We start from the raw sequence: 16412 nt of genomic DNA on the forward strand, positions 1-16412 counted from the left end.
TATAATATACACCTGTTTATATGGGATATGTGTTCATTCCTCTATTATCTACATATATTTCATGTTCATTCCCCACCTATCAGGCTCAGGGAATATAATATACACCTGTTTATATGGGATATGTGTTCATTCTCCTATTATCTACATATTTCATGTTCATTCCCCACCTATCAGGCTCAGGGAATATAATATACACCTGTTTATATGGGATATGTGTTAATTCTCCTATTATCTACATATATTTCATGTTCATTCCCCACCTATCAGGCTCAGGGAATATAATATACACCTGTTTATATGGGATATGTGTTCATTCTCCTATTATCTACATATATTTCATGTTCATTCCCCACCTATCAGGCTCAGGGAATATAATATACACCTGTTTATATGGGATATGTGTTCATTCTCCTATTATCTACATATATTTCATGTTAATTCCCCACCTATCAGGCTCAGGGAATATAATATACACCTGTTTATATGGGATATGTGTTCATTCTCCTATTATCTACATATATTTCATGTTCATTCCCCACCTATCAGGCTCAGGGAATATAATATACACCTGTTTATATGGGATATGTGTTCATTCTCCTATTATCTACATATATTTCATGTTCATTCCCCACCTATCAGGCACAGGGAATATAATATACACCTGTTTATATGGGAGATGTGTTAATTCTCCTATTATCTACATATATTTCATGTTCATTCCCCACCTATCAGGCTCAGGGAATATAATATACACCTGTTTATATGGGATATGTGTTCATTCCTCTATTCTCTACATATACACTCACTGGCCACTTTATTAGGTACACCTGTCCAACTTCTTGTTAACACTTAATTTCTAATCAGCCAATCACATGGCGGCAACTCAGTGCATTTAGGCATGTAGACATGGTCAAGACAATCTCCTGCAGTTCAAACCGAGCATCAGTATGGGGAAGAAAGGTGATTTGAGTGCCTTTGAACGTGGCATGGTTGTTGGTGCCAGAAGGGCTGGTCTGAGTATTTCAGAAACTGCTGATCTACTGGGATTTTCACGCACAACCATCTCTAGGGTTTACTGAGAATGGTCCGAAAAAGAAAAAAAATCCAGTGAGCGGCAGTTCTGTGGGCGGAAATGCCTTGTTGATGCCAGAGGTCAGAGGAGAATGGGCAGACTGGTTCGAGCTGATAGAAAGGCAACAGTGACTCAAATCGCCACCCGTTACAACCAAGGTAGGCCTAAGAGCATCTCTGAACGCACAGTGCGTCGAACTTTGAGGCAGATGGGCTACAGCAGCAGAAGACCACACCGGGTACCACTCCTTTCAGCTAAGAACAGGAAACTGAGGCTACAATTTGTACAAACTCATCGAAATTGGACAGTAGAAGATTGGAAAAACGTTGCTTGGTCTGATGAGTCTCGATTTCTGCTGCGACATTCGGATGGTAGGGTCAGAATTTGGCGTAAACAACATGAAAGCATGGATCCATCCTGCCTTGTATGGAGCATCTTTGGGATGTGCAGCCGACAAATTTGCGGCAACTGTGTGATGCCATCATGTCAATATGGACCAAAATCTCTGAGGAATGCTTCCAGCACCTTGTTGAATCTATGCCACGAAGAATTGAGGCAGTTCTGAAGGCAAAAGGGGGTCCAACCCGTTACTAGCATGGTGTACCTAATAAAGTGGCCGGTGAGTGTATTTCATGTTCATTCCCCACCTATCAGGCACAGGGAATATAATATACACCTGTTTATATGGGATATGTGTTCATTCCTCTATTATCTACATATATTCCATGTTCATTCCCCACCTATCAGGCACAGGGAATATAGTATACACCTGTTTATATGGGATATGTGTTCATTCTCCTATTATCTACATATATTTCATGTTCATTCCCCACCTATCAGGCACAGGGAATATAATATATACCTGTTTATATGGGATATGTGTTCATTCTCCTATTATCTACATATATGTCATGTTCATTCCCCACCTATCAGGCTCACGGAATATAGTATACACCTGTTTATATGGGATATGTGTTCATTCCTCTATTCTCTACATACATTTCATGTTCATTCCCCACCTATCAGGCTCACGGAATATAGTATACACCTGTTTATATGGGATATGTGTTCATTCTCCTATTATCTACATATATTTCATGTTCATTCCCCACCTATCAGGCTCAGGGAATATAATATACACCTGTTTATATGGGATATGTGTTCATTCCTCTATTATCTACATATATTCCATGTTCATTCCCCACCTATCAGGCACAGGGAATATAATATACACCTGTTTATATGGGATATGTGTTCATTCCTCTATTATCTACATATATTTCATGTTCATTCCCCACCTATCAGGCTCAGGGAATATAATATACACCTGTTTATATGGGATATGTGTTCATTCTCCTATTATCTACATATTTCATGTTCATTCCCCACCTATCAGGCTCAGGGAATATAATATACACCTGTTTATATGGGATATGTGTTCATTCTCCTATTATCTACATATATTTCATGTTCATTCCCCACCTATCAGGCTCAGGGAATATAATATACACCTGTTTATATGGGATATGTGTTCATTCTCCTATTATCTACATATATTTCATGTTCATTCCCCACCTATCAGGCTCAGGGAATATAATATACACCTGTTTATATGGGATATGTGTTCATTCTCCTATTATCTACATATATTTCATGTTAATTCCCCACCTATCAGGCTCAGGGAATATAATATACACCTGTTTATATGGGATATGTGTTCATTCTCCTATTATCTACATATATTTCATGTTCATTCCCCACCTATCAGGCTCAGGGAATATAATATACACCTGTTTATATGGGATATGTGTTCATTCCTCTATTATCTACATATATTCCATGTTCATTCCCCACCTATCAGGCACAGGGAATATAATATACACCTGTTTATATGGGATATGTGTTCATTCCTCTATTATCTACATATATTTCATGTTCATTCCCCACCTATCAGGCTCAGGGAATATAATATACACCTGTTTATATGGGATATGTGTTCATTCTCCTATTATCTACATATATTTCATGTTCATTCCCCACCTATCAGGCTCAGGGAATATAATATACACCTGTTTATATGGGATATGTGTTCATTCTCCTATTATCTACATATATTTCATGTTCATTCCCCACCTATCAGGCTCAGGGAATATAATATACACCTGTTTATATGGGATATGTGTTCATTCTCCTATTATCTACATATATTTCATGTTCATTCCCCACCTATCAGGCTCAGGGAATATAATATACACCTGTTTATATGGGATATGTGTTCATTCCTCTATTATCTACATATATTCCATGTTCATTCCCCACCTATCAGGCACAGGGAATATAATATACACCTGTTTATATGGGATATGTGTTCATTCCTCTATTATCTACATATATTTCATGTTCATTCCCCACCTATCAGGCTCAGGGAATATAATATACACCTGTTTATATGGGATATGTGTTCATTCTCCTATTATCTACATATTTCATGTTCATTCCCCACCTATCAGGCTCAGGGAATATAATATACACCTGTTTATATGGGATATGTGTTCATTCTCCTATTATCTACATATATTTCATGTTCATTCCCCACCTATCAGGCTCAGGGAATATAATATACACCTGTTTATATGGGATATGTGTTCATTCTCCTATTATCTACATATATTTCATGTTCATTCCCCACCTATCAGGCTCAGGGAATATAATATACACCTGTTTATATGGGATATGTGTTCATTCTCCTATTATCTACATATATTTCATGTTAATTCCCCACCTATCAGGCTCAGGGAATATAATATACACCTGTTTATATGGGATATGTGTTCATTCTCCTATTATCTACATATATTTCATGTTCATTCCCCACCTATCAGGCTCAGGGAATATAATATACACCTGTTTATATGGGATATGTGTTCATTCTCCTATTATCTACATATATTTCATGTTCATTCCCCACCTATCAGGCACAGGGAATATAATATACACCTGTTTATATGGGAGATGTGTTAATTCTCCTATTATCTACATATATTTCATGTTCATTCCCCACCTATCAGGCTCAGGGAATATAATATACACCTGTTTATATGGGATATGTGTTCATTCCTCTATTCTCTACATATACACTCACTGGCCACTTTATTAGGTACACCTGTCCAACTTCTTGTTAACACTTAATTTCTAATCAGCCAATCACATGGCGGCAACTCAGTGCATTTAGGCATGTAGACATGGTCAAGACAATCTCCTGCAGTTCAAACCGAGCATCAGTATGGGGAAGAAAGGTGATTTGAGTGCCTTTGAACGTGGCATGGTTGTTGGTGCCAGAAGGGCTGGTCTGAGTATTTCAGAAACTGCTGATCTACTGGGATTTTCACGCACAACCATCTCTAGGGTTTACTGAGAATGGTCCGAAAAAGAAAAAAAATCCAGTGAGCGGCAGTTCTGTGGGCGGAAATGCCTTGTTGATGCCAGAGGTCAGAGGAGAATGGGCAGACTGGTTCGAGCTGATAGAAAGGCAACAGTGACTCAAATCGCCACCCGTTACAACCAAGGTAGGCCTAAGAGCATCTCTGAACGCACAGTGCGTCGAACTTTGAGGCAGATGGGCTACAGCAGCAGAAGACCACACCGGGTACCACTCCTTTCAGCTAAGAACAGGAAACTGAGGCTACAATTTGTACAAACTCATCGAAATTGGACAGTAGAAGATTGGAAAAACGTTGCTTGGTCTGATGAGTCTCGATTTCTGCTGCGACATTCGGATGGTAGGGTCAGAATTTGGCGTAAACAACATGAAAGCATGGATCCATCCTGCCTTGTATGGAGCATCTTTGGGATGTGCAGCCGACAAATTTGCGGCAACTGTGTGATGCCATCATGTCAATATGGACCAAAATCTCTGAGGAATGCTTCCAGCACCTTGTTGAATCTATGCCACGAAGAATTGAGGCAGTTCTGAAGGCAAAAGGGGGTCCAACCCGTTACTAGCATGGTGTACCTAATAAAGTGGCCGGTGAGTGTATTTCATGTTCATTCCCCACCTATCAGGCACAGGGAATATAATATACACCTGTTTATATGGGATATGTGTTCATTCCTCTATTATCTACATATATTCCATGTTCATTCCCCACCTATCAGGCACAGGGAATATAGTATACACCTGTTTATATGGGATATGTGTTCATTCTCCTATTATCTACATATATTTCATGTTCATTCCCCACCTATCAGGCACAGGGAATATAATATATACCTGTTTATATGGGATATGTGTTCATTCTCCTATTATCTACATATATGTCATGTTCATTCCCCACCTATCAGGCTCACGGAATATAGTATACACCTGTTTATATGGGATATGTGTTCATTCCTCTATTCTCTACATACATTTCATGTTCATTCCCCACCTATCAGGCTCACGGAATATAGTATACACCTGTTTATATGGGATATGTGTTCATTCTCCTATTATCTACATATATTTCATGTTCATTCCCCACCTATCAGGCTCAGGGAATATAATATACACCTGTTTATATGGGATATGTGTTCATTCCTCTATTATCTACATATATTCCATGTTCATTCCCCACCTATCAGGCACAGGGAATATAATATACACCTGTTTATATGGGATATGTGTTCATTCCTCTATTATCTACATATATTTCATGTTCATTCCCCACCTATCAGGCTCAGGGAATATAATATACACCTGTTTATATGGGATATGTGTTCATTCTCCTATTATCTACATATTTCATGTTCATTCCCCACCTATCAGGCTCAGGGAATATAATATACACCTGTTTATATGGGATATGTGTTCATTCTCCTATTATCTACATATATTTCATGTTCATTCCCCACCTATCAGGCTCAGGGAATATAATATACACCTGTTTATATGGGATATGTGTTCATTCTCCTATTATCTACATATATTTCATGTTCATTCCCCACCTATCAGGCTCAGGGAATATAATATACACCTGTTTATATGGGATATGTGTTCATTCTCCTATTATCTACATATATTTCATGTTAATTCCCCACCTATCAGGCTCAGGGAATATAATATACACCTGTTTATATGGGATATGTGTTCATTCTCCTATTATCTACATATATTTCATGTTCATTCCCCACCTATCAGGCTCAGGGAATATAATATACACCTGTTTATATGGGATATGTGTTCATTCTCCTATTATCTACATATATTTCATGTTCATTCCCCACCTATCAGGCTCAGGGAATATAATATACACCTGTTTATATGGGAGATGTGTTAATTCTCCTATTATCTACATATATTTCATGTTCATTCCCCACCTATCAGGCTCAGGGAATATAATATACACCTGTTTATATGGGATATGTGTTCATTCCTCTATTCTCTACATATACACTCACTGGCCACTTTATTAGGTACACCTGTCCAACTTCTTGTTAACACTTAATTTCTAATCAGCCAATCACATGGCGGCAACTCAGTGCATTTAGGCATGTAGACATGGTCAAGACAATCTCCTGCAGTTCAAACCGAGCATCAGTATGGGGAAGAAAGGTGATTTGAGTGCCTTTGAACGTGGCATGGTTGTTGGTGCCAGAAGGGCTGGTCTGAGTATTTCAGAAACTGCTGATCTACTGGGATTTTCACGCACAACCATCTCTAGGGTTTACTGAGAATGGTCCGAAAAAGAAAAAAAATCCAGTGAGCGGCAGTTCTGTGGGCAGAAATGCCTTGTTGATGCCAGAGGTCAGAGGAGAATGGGCAGACTGGTTCGAGCTGATAGAAAGGCAACAGTGACTCAAATCGCCACCCGTTACAACCAAGGTAGGCCTAAGAGCATCTCTGAACGCACAGTGCGTCGAACTTTGAGGCAGATGGGCTACAGCAGCAGAAGACCACACCGGGTACCACTCCTTTCAGCTAAGAACAGGAAACTGAGGCTACAATTTGTACAAACTCATCGAAATTGGACAGTAGAAGATTGGAAAAACGTTGCTTGGTCTGATGAGTCTCGATTTCTGCTGCGACATTCGGATGGTAGGGTCAGAATTTGGCGTAAACAACATGAAAGCATGGATCCATCCTGCCTTGTATGGAGCATCTTTGGGATGTGCAGCCGACAAATTTGCGGCAACTGTGTGATGCCATCATGTCAATATGGACCAAAATCTCTGAGGAATGCTTCCAGCACCTTGTTGAATCTATGCCACGAAGAATTGAGGCAGTTCTGAAGGCAAAAGGGGGTCCAACCCGTTACTAGCATGGTGTACCTAATAAAGTGGCCGGTGAGTGTATTTCATGTTCATTCCCCACCTATCAGGCACAGGGAATATAATATACACCTGTTTATATGGGATATGTGTTCATTCCTCTATTATCTACATATATTCCATGTTCATTCCCCACCTATCAGGCACAGGGAATATAATATATACCTGTTTATATGGGATATGTGTTCATTCTCCTATTATCTACATATATTTCATGTTCATTCCCCACCTATCAGGCTCACGGAATATAGTATACACCTGTTTATATGGGATATGTGTTCATTCCTCTATTCTCTACATACATTTCATGTTCATTCCCCACCTATCACGCTCAGGGAATATAATATACACCTGTTTATATGGGATATGTGTTCATTCTCCTATTATCTACATATATTTCATGTTCATTCCCCACCTATCAGGCTCAGGGAATATAATATACATCTGTTTTTATGTATCTATGTTGATTTCCTAATATTCTACATATATTTCATGTTCAGTTCATATCCAAGATGCATAAGCAATCTATAACACCTCTCCATCTCTGTGAAGCTCTAAGTTATTATGTTCATTCTTTTTATTTATTCCTTTTCTTCATTCTTTTTAGTATGTCCCCTTGTCTTTTCCCTTTAAGTTGCAGCCAGATGCGTCCGGGGTTCTTTCCATTTCCTTGTTCTTCATAGTTAAATTTCTCCAAAGACTCGAAAACGGTGAATATCACCGAGAATAACATCTGCACCCGGCAGCGGCTCCGCTGCAATGAGCAGAACTGTTCTCCAGGGGCGGAGAATTCGTCCACCACATCTGCGCCGGGGGTCTCATCTTCTGCCCTGCTCTGCGCGGCCACGTCATCCATCCCTGGTGTTATGATCAGTCCGGAATGGCGCTCATTGTAGACGCTGCGGACCTGCGAGAAGAGATAGAAAACAAACATCAGATTACTCGATCACCAGGAGCCAATCATTACTTGTACAGTGTGAGGGTACAGCACAAACCACAAACACCGCTGTAACCAGAGGGGGCGCACTGGGGTCCAGGGAGTCAGTGACGGTGGGGGGGAGGTATACAGGGGAGCAGTATACAGCAGGCGTATATCCGTGTGTACACCATAGGCCCGGTCACGGATACTCACCGGTCCATGCAGCCGCCGGTGTCCGGACTCTGTTTTCTCGTCAGTCTCCGCAGCACAAACTGAAACTGTCTCAGCCCAACAGTTCTCGTCCGAGGAAGCACTTCCGGGTTGGTAAACGCTAGAGTGTATGGGCTCCTTCCAGGTGTGACGTCATATCCGGGGGCGTGTCCTATTCGGAGGGGGCATGTTCTCCAAGGCGGCAAAGGAAAGCAGCATGACAGCTTGTGGACGCCATGGAGGTCAGTGGTTTCAGGGTGAAAAATGCTACTTGCCGATCGCTATTGGGGGGAGGCCCTGTGGTAGTCGACATACTTGTCTGTGTGGGGAGTGACCCGTGGTGGGATTTTGGGGGGCTCCGCTGCTGCTGGCTATTGTGGGGGACCCCTGCGGTGGGATTTTGGGAGGCTCCGCTGCTGCTGGCTATTGTGGGGGACCCCTGTGGTGGGATTTGGGGGGGCTCCGCTGCTGCTGGCTATTGTGGGGGACCCCTGTGGTGGGATTTGGGGGGGCTCCGCTGCTGCTGGCTATTGTGGGGGACCCCTGCGGTGGGATTTTGGCAGGCTCCGCTGCTGCTGGCTATTGTGGGGGACCCCTGTGGTGGGATTTGGGGGGGCTCCGCTGCTGCTGGCTATTGTGGGGGACCCCTGCGGTGGGATTTGGGGAGGCTCCGCTGCTGCTGGCTATTGTGGGGGACCCCTGTGGTGGGATTTGGGGGGGCTCCGCTGCTGCTGGCTATTGTGGGGGACCCCTGCGGTGGGATTTTGGGAGGCTCCGCTGCTGCTGGCTATTGTGGGGGACCCCTGTGGTGGGATTTGGGGGGGCTCCGCTGCTGCTGGCTATTGTGGGGGACCCCTGTGGTGGGATTTGGGGGGCTCCGCTGCTGCTGGCTATTGTGGGGGACCCCTGTGGTGGGATTTGGGGGGGCTCCGCTGCTGCTGGCTATTGTGGGGGACCCCTGCGGTGGGATTTTGGGAGGCTCCGCTGCTGCTGGCTATTGTGGGGGACCCCTGTGGTGGGATTTGGGGGGGCTCCGCTGCTGCTGGCTATTGTGTGGGACCCCTGTGGTGGGATTTGGGGGGGCTCCGCTGCTGCTGGCTATTGTGGGGGACCCCTGTGGTGGGATTTGGGGGGCTCCGCTGCTGCTGGCTATTGTGGGGGACCCCTGCGGTGGGATTTTGGGAGGCTCCGCTGCTGCTGGCTATTGTGGGGGACCCCTGTGGTGGGATTTGGGGGGGCTCCGCTGCTGCTGGCTATTGTGGTTGGCCCCTGCGGTGTGATTTTGGGAGGCTCCGCTGCTGCTGGCTATTGTGGGGGGCCCCTGTGGTGGGATTTGGGGGGGCTCCGCTGCTGCTGGCTATTGTGTGGGACCCCTGTGGTGGGATTTGGGGGGCTCCGCTGCTGCTGGCTATTGTGGGGGACCCCTGTGGTGGGATTTGGGGGGGCTCCGCTGCTGCTGGCTATTGTGTGGGACCCCTGCGGTGGGATTTTGGGAGGCTCCGCTGCTGCTGGCTATTGTGGGGGACCCCTGTGGTGGGATTTGGGGGGGCTCCGCTGCTGCTGGCTATTGTGTGGGACCCCTGTGGTGGGATTTGGGGGGCTCCGCTGCTGCTGGCTATTGTGGGGGACCCCTGTGGTGGGATTTGGGGGGGCTCCGCTGCTGCTGGCTATTGTGGGGGACCCCTGCGGTGGGATTTTGGGAGGCTCCGCTGCTGCTGGCTATTGTGGGGGACCCCTGTGGTGGGATTTGGGGGGGCTCCGCTGCTGCTGGCTATTGTGGTTGGCCCCTGCGGTGTGATTTTGGGAGGCTCCGCTGCTGCTGGCTATTGTGGGGGGCCCCTGTGGTGGGATTTGGGGGGGCTCCGCTGCTGCTGGCTATTGTGTGGGACCCCTGTGGTGGGATTTGGGGGGCTCCGCTGCTGCTGGCTATTGTGGGGGACCCCTGTGGTGGGATTTGGGGGGGCTCCGCTGCTGCTGGCTATTGTGGGGGACCCCTGCGGTGGGATTTTGGGAGGCTCCGCTGCTGCTGGCTATTGTGGGGGACCCCTGTGGTGGGATTTGGGGGGGCTCCGCTGCTGCTGGCTATTGTGTGGGACCCCTGTGGTGGGATTTGGGGGGCTCCGCTGCTGCTGGCTATTGTGGGGGACCCCTGTGGTGGGATTTGGGGGGGCTCCGCTGCTGCTGGCTATTGTGGGGGACCGCTGCGGTGGGATTTGGGGGGGCTCCGCTGCTGCTGGCTATTGTGGGGGACCGCTGCGGTGGGATTTGGGGGGGGCTCCTCTGCTGCTGGCTATTGTGGGGGACCGCTGCGGTGGGATTTGGGGGGGCTCCGCTGCTGCTGGCTATAGTGGGGGACCGCTGCGGTGGGATTTTGGGGGGCTCCGCTGCTGCTGGCTATTGTGGGGGACCGCTGCGGTGGCATTTTGGAGGGCTCCGCTGCTGCTGGCTATTGTGGGGGACCGCTGCGGTGTGGTTTTGGGGGGCTCCGCTGTTGCTGGCTATTGTGGGGGACCCCTGCGGTGGGATTTTGGGAGGCTCCGCTGCTGCTGGCTATTGTGGGGGACCCCTGCGGTGGGATTTTGGGAGGCTCCGCTGCTGCTGGCTATTGTGGGGGACCGCTGCGGTGTGGTTTTGGGGGGCTCCGCTGCTGCTGGCTATTGTGGGGGACCCCTGCGGTGGGATTTTGGGAGGCTCCGCTGCTGCTGGCTATTGTGGGGGATCCCTGCGGTGGGATTTTGGGGGGCTCTGCTGCTGCTGGCTATTGTGGGGGACCCCTGCGGTGGGATTTTGGGGGGCTCTGCTGCTGCTGGCTATTGTGGGGGACCCCTGCGGTGGGATTTTGGGAGGCTCCGCTGCTGCTGGCTATTGTGGGGGACCCCTGCTGTGGGATTTTGGGATGCTCAGCTGCCGCTGGCTATTGTGGGGGACCCCTGCGGTGGGATTTTGGGGGGCTCCGCTGCTGCTGGCTATTGTGGGGGACCGCTGCGGTGGGATTTTGGGGGGCTCCGCTGCTGCTGGCTATTGTGGGGGACCGCTGCGGTGGGATTTTGGGGGGCTCCGCTGCTGCTGGCTATTGTGGGGGACCGCTGTGGTGGGATTTTGGGGGGCTCCGCTGCTGCTGGCTATTGTGGGGGACCCCTGTGGTGGGATTTGGGGGGGCACCTGATGGCTATTGTGGGGGACCGCTGTGGTGGGATTTTGGGGGGACCTGCTGCTGCTGGCTATTGTGGGATTTTGTGGGGGGGGACTGCTGCTGGCTGTTGTGGTGGACTTCTGTGGTAGGCGACCCGCTTGTGTGAGACCCCTGACCTGCTTGTGGGGGGGCGACCTGCTGCATGCTATTGGGGGTGACCCATTTTATTGGAAGGTGACCTGCTTGTGGGGGGGGGGTCCTGCTGCTTGCAATTGGGGGGACCCCTGTGGTGGGATTTAGGGGTGACCTGCTGCTTATGGGGTGACTTGTTTGGGGTGGGAGACCTGCTGCTGGCTATTGGGGTGACCCCTATGGTGGGACCCCTGTGGTGTGATTTGGGGGCGACCTGCGTGCGGGGGACCCATTTTAGTGAGGGTGACCTGCTTATGGTTGGGTTTGGGGAGGCAACCTGCTTGTTGCGGGACCCCTTTTAGTGGGGGCGATCTGCTTGTGGAGGGGTGACCTGCTGATGGCTATTGATGGGCCCCTGTGGTGGGGTTTGGGGGTGACCTGCTGGCTATTGAGGGGGACCCCTGTGGTGGGGTTTGGAGGTGACGTGCTGCTTACGGGGTGGACCCCTTTTAGTGGGGGCGACCTGCTGCTGGCTATTGGGGAGACCCTGGTGGTGGGGTTTGAGGGCGACATGCTTGTGGTCGTGTTTTGGGAGGGCGTGACCTGCTGTCTATTGGGGGGACCCTTGTGGTGGATGTGGGGGGAGACCTGCTGCAAGCTATTGGGGGACCCCTGTGGGGGGGACCCCTGTGGTGGGATGTGGGGGTGACCTGCTTGTGGTGGGATGTGGGGAGGCGACCTGCATGTGAGGGGTGACCTGCTGCCGGCTATTTGGGGGACCCCTGTGGTGAGATTTGAGGGCGACCTGCTTGTGGGGAGGCGACCTGCTTGTCGTTGAATGTGGGGAGGCGACCTGCTTGTCGTTGAATGTGGGGAGGCGACCTGCTTGTCGTTGAATGTGGGGAGGCGACCTGCTTGTCGTTGAATGTGGGGAGGCGACCTGCTTGTCGTTGAATGTGGGGAGGCGACCTGCTTGTCGTTGAATGTGGGGAGGCGACCTGCTTGTCGTTGAATGTGGGGAGGCGACCTGCTTGTCGTTGAATGTGGGGAGGCGACCTGCTTGTCGTTGAATGTGGGGAGGCGACCTGCTTGTCGTTGAATGTGGGGAGGCGACCTGCTTGTCGTTGAATGTGGGGAGGCGACCTGCTTGTCGTTGAATGTGGGGAGGCGACCTGCTTGTCGTTGAATGTGGGGAGGCGACCTGCTTGTCGTTGAATGTGGGGAGGCGACCTGCTTGTCGTTGAATGTGGGGAGGCGACCTGCTTGTCGTTGAATGTGGGGAGGCGACCTGCTTGTCGTGGAATGTGGGGAGGCGACCTGCTGCTGACTATTGGGGGGATCCCGTGGTGGGATTTGGGGACGACCTGCTGCTTACAGATGGAACCCTTTTATTGGGGGGTGACCTGCTGCTTACTGGGGGATCCCTTTTATTGGGGGGCGACATGCTTATGGGTTGGGTTTGGGGGGGGGGGGGCTGAAGACGGTTTAAGCTGGGTGGGGGGTGGACATCGAAGGGGGTGTGTGCTGGGTGGGGGGGTCCACGTCCGATGGGTGTTGGACGTCCGATGGGGGTTTGTGGGGGTTGGACGTCCGAAGGTGGTGTGTGCTTGGTGGGGGGGTCCACGTCCGATGGGGGTTTGTGCTGGGTGGGGTCCACGTCTGATGGGGGTTTGTGCGGGGTGGGGGGGTCTGCATCTGGGGGTTTGTGCTGGGTGGGCGGGTTCCGCGTCCGATGGGGGTTTGTGGGGGTTGGACGTCCGATGGGGGTTGGACGTCCGATGGGGGTTTGTGGGGGTTGGACGTCCGATGAGAGTTTAAGCTGGGGTGGCGTTCGATTGGAGGGGGTGTCTGATGGGATTTATGGTTGGGGCAGGGGGCGTCATATTTGGATTTACGCTTGAGGGGAGGGAATGTCTGGTGGGCTTTGGATTTATCCTGTGGGGTCCGCTGGTTAATGTGAGGTGGATGTTTCTGACTGGGGGAGTGAGGTTATGCTGTGTGGCCCGCTGGTTAATGTGAGGTGGAGGTTTCTGACTGGGGGAGCGAGGTTATGCTGTGTGGCCATCTGGTTGATGTGGGGGGGGGGGGGGCTAATGCTTCATTGGGGTACACACAAAAAAATGTGTACTCTGCTTATGCTATGCAAAAAAAAATGTAGGTATTTCCCTGTAGAGGAGGCCACACCATCAACTGGCACGAAGCTAATCCTTTTTAGCTTAATGTCAGTAGGAGGCAGACATGGGTCTGGACCACCCAGCCCAGTTTCTGACTTAGGTTTTGGGGGTTTTTTTATTAACGATTTTCCTTTTTCTTTTTTTCTTTTTTTTCAGATACGGCTTTTGAGGGCGACAGTGGAATTGTCACTCTAATCTCCCACCTAGAATTGTCACTACCGTATCATCTGTGGTCTACGAGGCAAGGCCCTAGCACATCAAGAGTGTTTGTGGTTCCCCAGAGGACGGACCATGCCACGAATCCCCCTACCCTCTGGCCCCCCTAGAGCCAGATAGAGTAGGGAGGGAAGACGAATCCGTTATGTGCCAGCCGCCGAAAGGTCTGCGTCCAGGTTATTCCATGCCCATCTTCATCATCGGTCTGTGAAGAATGATGAGTGATCTTCAGGACAGGTATATCCTACCAGGCAGTGAGGGGGCTACTTTACAAAAAAAAAAAAAATGGAAAGGACAGGACAAATATGTCCTAGTTTGCCCCTGAGCAATATGGACGTCTCCTGGGGAAACCTTCCTATTCATGCAGCCTCCATGTTTTCCAGAGGCTCCTGTGACCCTGCTCTTAATATATCCAGGCTTCGGTCTAGGCCTTCTCTGGTGGCCGGTCCACACCGCCAGTGCCCTGAACAATCATGCACGCCAACTTTCTAGTGTGTCCTACTCTGCACCTATCTGTTACAGAAGCGAAGTACTCTTAAACTGAGGACTAAAGTCTGCTGTTCAATTTTGGTTGTTTTGGAAATGTTCTGTCCAAAAAACCGACGGGACAACTCTCCGACTCGCCAGGAAAAGACGAGACCTTCCTTTAGGCCAACCCCCTCCTGGCATCCATGAACCCACCAGCACTGGTCTGCTAGGCCTGGATCTAGCAGACTCTCTTCGACATGATGGGGCGTTCCCACCTTGGATGTTTCTCAGGGTTGGCTGCCGTGTCCTTCACAATTCAAGGCCGGTATTATGATCTCTGGTCTGGGACACCGAAACCTCAGACATCGGAGGCAGGCCTGGGGGGAACAGAGCCACATACCAAACCGACAGTCCAGCCCGCAGGCACCAACAGCATATTACAGTTATACAATACTTTAGAAATGCATAAAATGAAACAAGCAAAGGCATAAAGTTATTCAATGCAAAAAAATGCAGTTTTATAAAATTAGAAATCTTTCTATATCTAATGGTAAAATGATATTTATCCAGTATTTCTATAAGTAAAAGTCTGAGATTTCTGTGGGAAATGGTAATTTGTTCCTCTTAAACCAGTTCTGAATGTAAATAAAACATTGCTCTGATGAAGTCTCCACATTGTATTTTCGCCTTTCATTTCATGCGCAGGGCAGGACAAGCCCATGATGTATCTGTGTAACACATGTAAGGTGCTATAATAACAGCCTTAGGCTGGTTTCACACCAGCGTTCGGCAGGGCTGTGGACGGCAGCCTTCTTCCTCCGTTAAGGCTACTTTCACACTAGCGTCGTGTGACGCACGTCTCAATGCGTCGTTTTGGAGAAAAAACGCATCCTGCAAAGTTGCCTGCATAATGCGTTTTTTCTCCATAGACTTTCATTAGCAACACATTGGGACGGATTGCCACACGTCGCATCCGTCGTGCGACAGATGCGTCGTGTTTTGGCAGACCGTCGGCACAAAAAAACGTTCCATGTAACGTCTTTTTGTGCGTCGAGTCCGCCATTTTCGACCGCGCATGCGTGGCCGAAACTCCGCCCCCTCCTCCCCGGAACTCACAATGGGCCACGGATGCGTTGTACAACTGCCTCCGCTGCCCACGTTGTTCTACATAAAACACACTGTCCTTCGGGCCGACGGTTTGCGACGGCCCGTACCGACTGACTAGTGTGAAAGTAGCCTAAGCCCTGCTCACTGCCACAACTCTTCATTCAGTTCCACCTACGTCTGCATGCGTCCTGCATACCCTATCTTTAATATTGGGTACGCAGGCCAAGCGGATGCCTCCGCATGCGTTGTTTTAACGCTGCGCCGACTGCAATAAAATGCAACATGTTGCGTTCGACGCAGTTCAGCGCATCTTCAAAATGAGGCATGCCTGCGTACCCAATGTTAAAGATAGGGGACACATGCAGACTTAGGCGGAGCTGAAGGAAGAGGCGCAGCAGTGGGTGGGGCTTAATGGAGGAAGAAGGCTGCCGAACGCTGGTGTGAAACCTGCCTGAGACAGGTAAACCACTTTTGAAACAATGTTCACATGTACAAGCTCTTAGCCCCTTTGTGGCGGGGCCAATTTTTTAAAATCTGACCAGTGTCACTTTATATAGTAATAACTCTGGAATGCTTCAACGTCCCATTGATTTTGAGATTAATTTTTTTTTTTCGTGTCATATTAGACTTTATGATAATGGTAAACTTGAGTTGATATGTTTTGCTTTATTTGGT

At 48.6% G+C, this 16412-nt stretch overlaps 1 long non-coding RNA gene across 1 annotated transcript; it reads left to right on the forward strand.

Moving 5' to 3' along the window:
- The first annotated feature begins 8659 nt into the window (after positions 1-8659).
- Positions 8660-15292, forward strand: LOC143784226 (uncharacterized). The gene is made up of 2 exons (XR_013217742.1): positions 8660-8749; positions 14103-15292. It is a non-coding gene; the product is annotated as an uncharacterized LOC143784226 (long non-coding RNA).
- Positions 15293-16412: the final 1120 nt, after the last annotated feature.

The sequence above is a fragment of the Ranitomeya variabilis genome, chromosome 7 (assembly GCF_051348905.1).
Source record: "Ranitomeya variabilis isolate aRanVar5 chromosome 7, aRanVar5.hap1, whole genome shotgun sequence".
NCBI classification, from domain to species: domain Eukaryota; kingdom Metazoa; phylum Chordata; class Amphibia; order Anura; family Dendrobatidae; genus Ranitomeya; species Ranitomeya variabilis.